Below are 10,406 nucleotides of genomic sequence, written 5' to 3'. Positions count from 1 at the left end.
TTAAATCTGGTCAAACTATGGTCAAACTACTTATTCAACAAGTATTAGTGTTACTAAATAATAATTCAATAATATTAGTGTTACTAAATAATTATTACAGTTTTTTTTTGAATTTTGATCAAATCTGGTCAAACTATGGTCAAACTATGGTCAAACAATGGTCAAACTACTTATTCAAGAAATATTAGTGTTTCTAAATAATTATTTCGTTTTTTTGAATTTTGGTCAAATCTGGTCAAACTATGGTCAAACTATGGTCAAACTGTGGTCAAACTACTTATTCAAGAAATATTAGTGTTACTAAATAATTATTGTTTTTTAGAATGATAGTTTCAAACTCAAACAATGAAATGTGTGACTTCATGCTCAAGCTAAATTCCTGAGGGTTAATAGGATTGACATCTTACTATTGTCAGGAAAACAACAAGTGCAGACTTGGAAACGAGGGAGAATAGAACCCGGAAGTTAAGCGTGCTCAGGTTGGGGTAGTGAGAGGATGGGTGACCGTTCGGGAAGTTAGATGATTTAGAATGATGAGGGGTGATTAGAGATTAGAGGTTAAATTGAGCAGTGATGAGGGGTGATTAGAGGTTAGAGGTTAAATTGAGTAGTGATGAGGGGTGATTGGAGATTAGAGGTTAAAATAATTTAGAAATTTGAAAATAAAAAAGTTCAAAAAAAAATCATAAAATTTCCTTTAGTCCCGGTTGGTGCCACGAACCGGGACTAAAGGTGGACCTCCAGGCAGCGGCCACGTGGACGGCCTCTAGTCCCGGTTTGTGTAAGAACCGGTACTAAAGGGCGAGGCTTTAGTAACGACCCTTTAGTCCCGATTCCAAAACCGGGACTAAAGGCCCTTATGAACCGGGACAATAGGCCATTTTTCTACTAGTGAACGTCCACCTGATGGTATCTTTCCTGTTAGACATTTTAATTTAATCAATTTAGTCAACTTATATATAGCCACCGTGGAATAATTTACAATACATACGGTTTTGTTATGTAGTCTTGACCTTCAGTTCGGTGAGCAAGGTTAGGCAAGGCAGATATCTGGAGAAAGTTGGTCTGGGTGACCAAGACCAGCCATACCACATCTCTCCTACTCTTCCTCATAGATTCTAAACTATTGTGTACTTTTAGCCTGGCCGAGATTCATTTTGTATGCGGGATAGTGGAAGTGTATAGATGTATCTGGTTGTGGGGATATAATAGGCATAACAATGTTACATGCATTTCGTTTGCAATAACATAACAAGAGACACATACACGCACCACAAGTGATGTGTATGCATGACATCAAGCTATCAACTGTTGAGTTGTGTAAATGTGTGAATATATAATAGTTGGAGGGCTAAGATGTAAAAGGACATATCCATATAGAATACAGAGAGAGAGGAGGCTGGAGGATACGGCGCTCCTGTTTTTCCCCTTCCAGTTCTTCCTTCGACAATCTTCCAATCTAGATTTATTCAATATTCCCCTGATTCACAACATGGCATCGGAGCAAGACGATCCTATTGCGTCTCTACCACGATTTTGAGCGGATTTGGCTGTCCCTGTTGTGCCGCGACGCCACATCGTCGAGGTGTTGCCGCCGTCGATTCGCTGTGGCGGCTGGACCTTGTCTTCGCTCAGATCCTTTGCGATTTGGCGGAGCCAAGCAGGGCCGCATTTGGAGAAAGTCCACAGTGCGGCATTGGTGGTGGTTGAGCAGGATCGAGGTTCGGCGGAGACGAACGACGAATACGGTGCGGTGCTGTTCTCACCGTAAGTTGTCAAGATTCTGGTTAGTTCGAGTCCTTTGTGATCCCGTTCTTTCTGTGGTTGGGGCAACTTCGTTTGCTGGGCTGATTTGTTTGTGGTGAGTTCAGCTCATAAGAACTTGTGCCCTGCGAGTGTTGTGTTGTGGTCTATTCTTGTAGAGTTCTCTTGCTAGCTAGTGACCATGGGAGACAAAGACAAGGACAAGGATGTGGACTCAAGTGTTGAGAAATTATGTGAAAGTATGCAGCGAATGCTTGCTCAGCTGATGGAACAAGCACAGGTGAAGTCTAGTAGCTCGACTGAAATTCTGAAGTCTATCCTCGAGCCAAATCCAGTAAAATTGACTGGTCCGGGTAACTATTTTAGTTGGGCTCGCAATGCGTCATTAATTCTGGAAGCGCATGGTCTGCATAAGTACCTAAATGGAGATGAGAAAAAGGCAGAAGATGTAATGAAGGAACAATGGGAACAAAATCAGAAGCGAGTAATGGTTTGGCTGTTGGGCTCAATGGAAAAAACTGTTCGGGAACAAGTTGAAAGTTTTCAAACTGCCGCTAAAGTCTGGACAAGTATTGAAAAACAGTTTTCTGGTAAATCAAACAAAATGCAGGTTAGCAGAATACTACATGAGATGTTGCACTTGAGGCAAGACCAGAGATCAGTTACAGAGTACGCAGGGGAACTCAAGAAACTTTACAGGGATCTAGAGTTTTTTAGACCATCCAAGCCACATGATCCTAGAGATTTGTCTCTCCTCAGAGAATGGTTCGAACCATTGTTGGTGCAGGTTTTCCTGGAAGGTTTGAATCCTGAGTTCAAACTTCGCTCTCAGATGATACAAGCATCTCCTGACTGGCCTACCTTGGATGAAACTATTGCCAGTATTCTTGAAGAAGAAACTCGTTTGGCTAATCAGGAAGCAATGCCACAGATGCATGGTGATATATCGTGCTGCACTTACTCACACACAAACCTCTGTTAGCTTTAGAAGTGGTCAAGCAAATACTACCAAGTTTGACCACAAACGGAGAAACAAAGTTGTCTGTGATCATTGTAAGAGACCAGGCCATATGAAAAAGGATTGTTTCGAGTTGGTTGGTTATCCTCTAGGATGGCAGCAAAGGAAAATAAACAGGTTCAATGGCAGCGGTAACAACTTCGAGAAGAAACAAGACCGAGTTCATCTTGCATCATCCACAGGAGAGTTACCTGCAATTGTTGCTCGGGCTCTAGAAGAGTTCAAGGCAAAATTGATGGCTGTTACTGCTGAAGGATCTAGTGAGGCTGCCAGCTCTCGGAGTGCAGAAGGTGAGAACCATTTACTTGTGCCCTAGATAAATGATTCGGGTGCCACAAATCATATGACGGGTTCACAAAAATATTTTTCATCATACATAGCTCGTTCAGGAAAGGATAAGGTCCGTATAGCTGATGGGTCTTCGTCTTCCATAATGGGATGTGGAACCATTAGTTGTACACCGTCCTTACCTTTAAGTCTTGTCTTACATGTTCCCGATTTCCCTGTGAACCTTCTGTCTGTCAGTTCAATCACAAAGTCACTTAATTGCAGAGCTTTGTTTGAGCCCCAATTCTGTGTATTTCAGGACCTGAAGTCAGGAAAAATACTTGGGACTGGAACTGAGCGTGATGGCCTGTACTATCTTGACAATGTTGCAGCTCCACTTGCATTTGCTACAGCATGTACCTCATCCACAGATGAGTTGTTGTTGCTCCATTGTAGACTTGGGCATTTATCTTTCCAAGTCCTAAGTCGTATGTTTCCATCATTTTTTGCTTCCTGCTGCAAGGATAAGCTTGTATGTGATGTATGTGAACTAGCTAAGCATACGCGGGCTACTTATCCTAGTAGTAGTGAGAGAAGTCAAACCCCTTTTGAAATTGTGCACTCAGATGTTTGGGGTCCCTCAGCTGTAACCTCTCTATTAGGAGAGCGTTGGTTTGTGACTTTTATCGATGGCTTTAGTCGACATACTTGGCTTTATTTGCTCAAACAAAAGTGTGATGTGTTATCTGCATTTAAAGACTTTTATGCCTTGATTTGCAATCAATATAATGCAAGAGTGAAAATATTTCGCTCTGACAATGGAACCGAGTATGTTAATCGGGAGTTTGACTATTTTCTAGCTTCAAATGGCATCATACACCAGATTACATGTGTGAACACTGCTGCTCAAAATAGAGTCGCTGAACGAAAAAATAGACATTTATTGGAGGTGGCTCGGTCCCTCATGTTTACAATGAATGTACCAAAATTTCTTTGGGGCGAGGCCATTAAAACAGCAACATACTTAATAAACCGCATGCCATCACGGGTTTTGAATTATAAAACACCAATTGAATGCTTGAGTGGTACTAATTCGTTTATTGTACCACCAAAGGTGTTTGGTTGTGTTTGTTTTGTTCATGATCACATGAACTCGGTGGGAAAGCTTGATCCCCGTGCTATCAGATGCATATTTGTTGGGTATTCTTCTACTCAAAAAGGCTATCGTTGTTGGTGCCCTACTGAGAAACGGTTTTTTTGTGAGTATGGATGTCACTTTTCGGGAGAAAGAACCTTATTACACGTCAGCCATCAATACTATTGATAGTATCGGTCGTGAGGGGGAGAATTACGATAAGGGAGATGTTCGTATTGGTTCAGTTTTGATTCCTTTGCTAGATATATCTCAACCAGATCAAGGAACAGAGGGGGAGGAAAATGCGAGTACTAATGAGAGTAGGAGCAGCTCAACCGTTCATGAGGTATGTGACACTCCTACTCCTCAACAAGTTATACAACATGACAACCCTCTGTCTACAAGTTACAGGTCATTGCCTCTTGATTCAGTGCCTCGTGAAGAAACAGAGGAAGGTAGCGGACATGCTATGGATCCTAATGATTCTCCATTAGTTGATGGTTGTACTGATGACACGACTGAGGAAGGTACTGAAATTCCTATTGCAGCTCCTAGATCTCCACTTGATGATTGCCCTATCGCCTTACGGAAACCTGTGAGACATCGAGACGTACCAGCACGTCTTAAGGATTGTGTGGGTTATAAGCACGCTATTGCTAAGTTTATCTCTTATGAAAATTGCAGCCCCTCATTTAAGACTTTCATTGCTTCTTTGGACTCTACCTCTATACCCACAGATTGGTGAGATGCCATTAAACATCCTAAGTGGAAGGAAGCAATGCTGGAGGAAATGAAGGCTTTGGAGAAAAATAACACATGGGAACTCGTAAAACTACCACATGGCAAGGAGCCTGTGGGTTGCAAGTGGGTGTATACGATCAAGCAGAACCCTGATGGCAAGGTGGAGCGATATAAGGCACGTCTGGTGGCAAAGGGATACACACAAACATATGGGATTGATTACGAAGAAACCTTTGCACCTGTTGCTAAGATGAGTTCAGTACGAACTTTAATATCATGTGCATCTAATCTTGGTTGGGATCTTCATCAACTAGATGTAAAAAATGCCTTTCTCCATGGGGACCTTCAAGAAGAAATTTATATGTGTATACCACCGGGTTTTGACACTGCTCAGACTAAGGATAAAGTGTTGCGGCTGCATCGATCCTTATATGGATTAAAGCAATCGCCTCGAGCTTGGTTTGATCGTTTTAGGAGATCCTTACTTAAAATGGGCTATCATCAGAGTAATGCTGATCATACCTTGTTCTATAAGCGTAATATGAGCAAGTTAGCTATACTGATAGTCTATGTCGATGATATCATCATTACAGGAGGTGATATTAAGGAAATAGAACACTTGAAGATGCGGCTAGCGAAGGAGTTTGAGGTGAAAGATCTTGGACAATTACGATATTTTTCCTTGGAATTGAGGTCTCTCGGAGCAAAAAAGGTATTTATCTCTGTCAAAGAAAGTATGTTTTAGATTTATTACTAGAAACTGGGCTATCCAAATGTCGTCCAGCTCCCACTCCCATTGAGCAAAACCATCGCCTAGTTAGTGAAGCCGGATCTCCCGTGGATCGAGAACGCTATCAAAGGCTTGTTGGACGATTGATTTATCTTTCACACACTCGTCCTGATATTGCTTTTGCTGTAAGTGTTGTTAGCCAGTTTATGCATGATCCACGGACTCGCCACATGGATGCTGTGATCCGAATTATTCGCTATCTTAAGGGATGTCCAGGTCGAGGTCTACTATATACATCACATGGAAATCTACAGGTGGAATGTTATATAGATGCAGATTGGGCAGGCTCTTTGGATGATAGAAGGTCAACATCAGGCTACTGTACATTTGTTGGAGGTAATCTTGTCACATGGCGCAGCAAAAAGCAAAGTGTTGTAGCGCGGTCCACGGCTGAGGCAGAATTTAGATCCATGGCACATGGAGTGTGTGAAGTGTTATGGGTGCGAACCCTTTTGATGGAGCTGGGTTTATATCAGACTAAACCATTGATGCTATATTGTGATAATAAGGCAGCCCTTAATATTGCACAAAATCCTGTACAACATGATCGAACAAAGCATGTTGAAATTGATCGGCATTTTATTAAAGAGAAGTTGGATCAAGGAATTATTTGTATGACATATGCGAGCTCCTCAAACCAGCTTGCAGACATCTTGACTAAGGGCTTACCAGATAGAATGTTTTCTATCCATTGTAGCAAGATGGGATTATATGATGCATTTACCTCATCTTGAGGGGGAGTGTTGAGTTGTGTAAATGTGTGAATATGTAATAATTGTAGGGCTAAGATGTAAAAGGACATATCCATATAGAATACAGAGAGAGAGGAGGCTGGAGGATAAGGCGCTCCAGTTTTCCCCCTTCCAGTTCTTCCTTCGACAATCTTCCAATCTAGATTTATTCAATATTCCCCTGATTCACAACATCAACCAACAAAATGGTATGAATTATGATTGAAACCACAACTATTCTTAAGCAAATAGGATCAAATGGAATACAAATGACATCGAGAAGGTGGGGAGGTCAAGAACAGAATGGAACAACTCAAATATCATTGAGGACAAGAAATAGGCGCACCCCTTGTGTCGTATTTTCATCAACATTGTTTTTTTTTGCCGGTCCCTTTTTTAACCTGCTTATGTCTGGTCCGCTAAATTTGGGGTTTTGTTCCTTGTTGTGTTGTAATAAGTGCTTTATGTTTGGGCTCCGATGCTTTTGGGATTATGTTGCAACTTTAGCGAGAATCTCGTGAACTCGCCCTCTCATGCATCCTCTCGCCTCCCTCGCTCCCAAATGCTTCCAGTAACTCCAAAAAACAAAGTTATGGAAAGAAGGGAAAATGTGAGTGAAATCGAGTGAGGGGAAGCAAACAAAAACCAACGGATGATGGAAACAACAAACTACAGAGTGCCAAACAGAGCCAACACGCCACGAAAAATCAAACCCAACACATATCAACGTCTCAGCTGTAATGGCATCTACTGTTGCAGGAGGGAAAAACGCAGGGCTATCTCATACATCTTTCTTTGTGAAAGAAAATCTGTGGTGTTTTGTTATCATAAAACATCTGATTATCTTAGTAGTGGTGGTCTCTCACGGTACATCAATGAAGGCTCACCTTGCAAACCTCTTGGCAATGATGGTGTCCACAGTGGCATCACATGTGTTCTGATTAGAGCTTCGCCCAATTTATATCTTTTGTACCTAAGATCTTCGTTGTCGATAGTACAACAAGGAAGCAGTGGTAGTTCACCTTGCAAACCTCTTGTCTTCGACCAAAATGTGTCCAGACGTGCAATGATTTTAGGTTCTCACAATATTCGACTCATCCGGTTTTTCAAAATTCTGAGATTAGTCCAATTCAGAAGGATTTTTTGTTGTGCATTTTTCTTAAGTGAGTCCCACTGGAACATCAAGATGGAAAACAACTTTAAATATCCTGGTTTTACCTTTGACTTTTATGATGCATATCCCTAGTTTGCGTTTTTTCGGCCTTATTCCACGTAGTGAACGATAAAGTGGGGTCATTTAGTAAACCAATATGAAACATTGAACTTGTAAATTTGAAGGAAAAGGGTAGAAAGTTTTCTAAAGCAACTTCAAGTAATTCAGTCCAATTAAATGAGTAAGGTAAATGAAAAAAAATTGGACACCCACCTTGGGGCTCAAACCCAAGACCACAAGGTTAAGAGCCTCGCGCTCTACCAACTGAGCTAGACAGGCAATATTGGGCAAAGTTGCAAATCAATTCTACATACACTGTATATATATATTTTAAAACCCAGGTGGCCAACGCACCGGAGAGCTCTGTGTAGTGTACCAGGTGCCAACCGAGCGGGGAATGGGGTCCTAGCCTCTTGACTTGTCATGGCTTTAGATCAACATGTTAATTAGCATTGCTAATTAGGTTTGTAGTCACAACCAGCCAGTGACTCCACGGTGATGGTCAGGATGAACTATTTCCCCTGCTTGATGGTCAGGACTTGCTTCGTGACGCGGCGGTTCACTCAACATATTCGGCCTGTGACAGGGGCAATGATGCATTGCTTGTATACCACATAGAACGAATGTTTGGTTTTTTTACCGCCCATGTATTGCCGAATCCATCCATCCTACAGCAGTTCCATCCCATATAGCACGAGCACACCGTATGGTACTGGCTACGCTACATACGCTGGCTGATCTTCTATGTGTAGTACTAGTAAAAAAATGGCGGATGCGGCGTCATCCGGCTGATCCGTGCATGGGATCAGCCGGGTGGCCAGCCACTCGATTGGTTCGACCTGTCCATCTTGTGAACCGTCCGATCCACGCGAGTCCGGCCCGTTTTAACTAATGCCCTAAGAGCATTACTAGTAGAACCTTCAAACCCTCAAATCCTTAAAGCACTTTTAAGGGTTGAGAAGTGCCACTTTTTGACACTTTTAAGGGTTCAAAAACAGGGGCAAATACTAGAACCCTCAAACCCAACCCGTAAACTGCTTTAAGGGTTGGATTTGAGGGTTCTAGTCTTTGCCTCAACCCTAACCTTTAAATCTATCATTTGAGAACTCACAATTTATGACAACAAGAACACAATCAACTTCCAAACAAACTACCAAATGACAATCATTGATGCATGGTTTAATAGTTTACATCACAAAATCATCATCTTCCTCCTCTCATCGGCACAATCACCAAAAGTTGCACCTCGGCGCCATCTCCTAGACCACAAGCGGGCTCCATCAAGCATCTCCATCGGCACCGGTGGAGTCGTACACACCGCCATCACCACAACTACTCATCGGAGTGTCACCTCGAAAAGTAGAGGACGCAACACGGAACATCCTCTTCCTCTCCGCGATGTCCTCCTTGTAGTCCTTCCACCATTGCAATTGCTCTTGATCCATGTCCTTCTTGGACATCATCATGTGCTCTTTCTCTTCCACCATGAGTTCTTTCTATACCTTTGCCTCTTTGAGCTTGATCATCCTCTCCTCCAACTCGGCCTTGCGCTTTGCTTCTTCACGTTTTGCTTCAACTTGTGCAAGCTTGACCTCTTTCTTCTTCTCGGTGATTAGAAGCTTCATCTCCAATGTCTTCGTTGTCAATTCCTCTCTTGCCTTCATCATGTGCTCCATCTTCTCCCTTAGGCTTGACGCCTCTTCTTCCATCTTCACCCTTAGCTTGCCCTTCTTGTTTCCCTCGGGCTTGCCCACGTTCCTCTCCTCCTCATCTTCACTATCGTCCATCCTTAGCATTGCCGACTTCTTGGGTGCGGTCCCTTGATCCCTCAACTTCCACTTGTCAAAGGTTTGAAGAATTGGCCAAACATGCTTAAATGGGAATGGCTTGCCCTTGGAAGCGGCCATCTCCTTGTACCTCAAGCCGGCAATTGTCTCCTATCAACCACACATAAATCACATAAGAACCCACCAATAGCATAGTGCAGACACATAATCAAAATAGTGAAGAAATATGTACTCACATAGTCACTCTCCACGGTTCCACTAGGTGGTGCATCCATCACTTGGCCCATGGCCGCACTCCAACGAGAACAAGCGGGCTTGATCAACTCCCACCGGCCTTGAAGCGACCGGTAAGTGCGATGGATGAACCCACTAGTCTTCGGCTTGTTCATACAATAGACGTCCTCGATCCTTTGCCAATAGAGTTTACCGGTTTGATCGGTGCCAGTGGTAGGATCCATTCCCATAGCTGCCCAAGCACGAACCAAGAGGACATCTTCCAGCTCGGTATAGTTTGTCGACCGAGCGTGTGGGCGGGAAGCGGCGGTGAATGCCTCCACCCCTATCTCGGCCACCTCCTCCTCGTCATCCCCTTCATCCTCCTCATCTTCCTCCTTTTCCTCCAAGTCGTCGCCAACCCTAAAGGGGTCTAGAGGCAGAGCTCCGAGGTCCACCTCCGCGTTTTGGAGGAGGTCCATGAACGAGGATGGGGTTGCCATTTCCTCGAGCACCTCGTGCGCGGCGGGAGGAGGCTCGGCGATGGTGGCGGGCGGGGCCGCGGCCGCGGCGGCGGGCTTCTTCCGCAGCTTCTTCACGGCCGGGGACGAGCCGACGACCTTGGCGGCCCCTCGAGGCCCACGGCCGGCCGCCTTCGGCCGGCTCTTCTTGGGGGCGGGCGCCGGGGCCGTGGCGGGGGCAGGCGCCGGGGCGTAGACGGGGCCGGGGCGGGAGGCTGGGAGGCGG

General features: G+C 44.0%; 1 non-coding gene across 1 annotated transcript; it reads right to left on the bottom strand.

Annotated features, from left to right (window-relative positions):
* Positions 1–7,865: 7,865 nt before the first annotated feature.
* Positions 7,866–7,938, bottom strand: TRNAK-CUU. The gene has a single exon. It is a non-coding gene; the product is annotated as a tRNA-Lys (tRNA).
* Positions 7,939–10,406: the final 2,468 nt, after the last annotated feature.

Source organism: Triticum dicoccoides, chromosome 3B, assembly GCF_002162155.2.
Source record: "Triticum dicoccoides isolate Atlit2015 ecotype Zavitan chromosome 3B, WEW_v2.0, whole genome shotgun sequence".
NCBI classification, from domain to species: domain Eukaryota; kingdom Viridiplantae; phylum Streptophyta; class Magnoliopsida; order Poales; family Poaceae; genus Triticum; species Triticum dicoccoides.
This window is presented reverse-complemented; position numbering and strand designations above follow the sequence as displayed.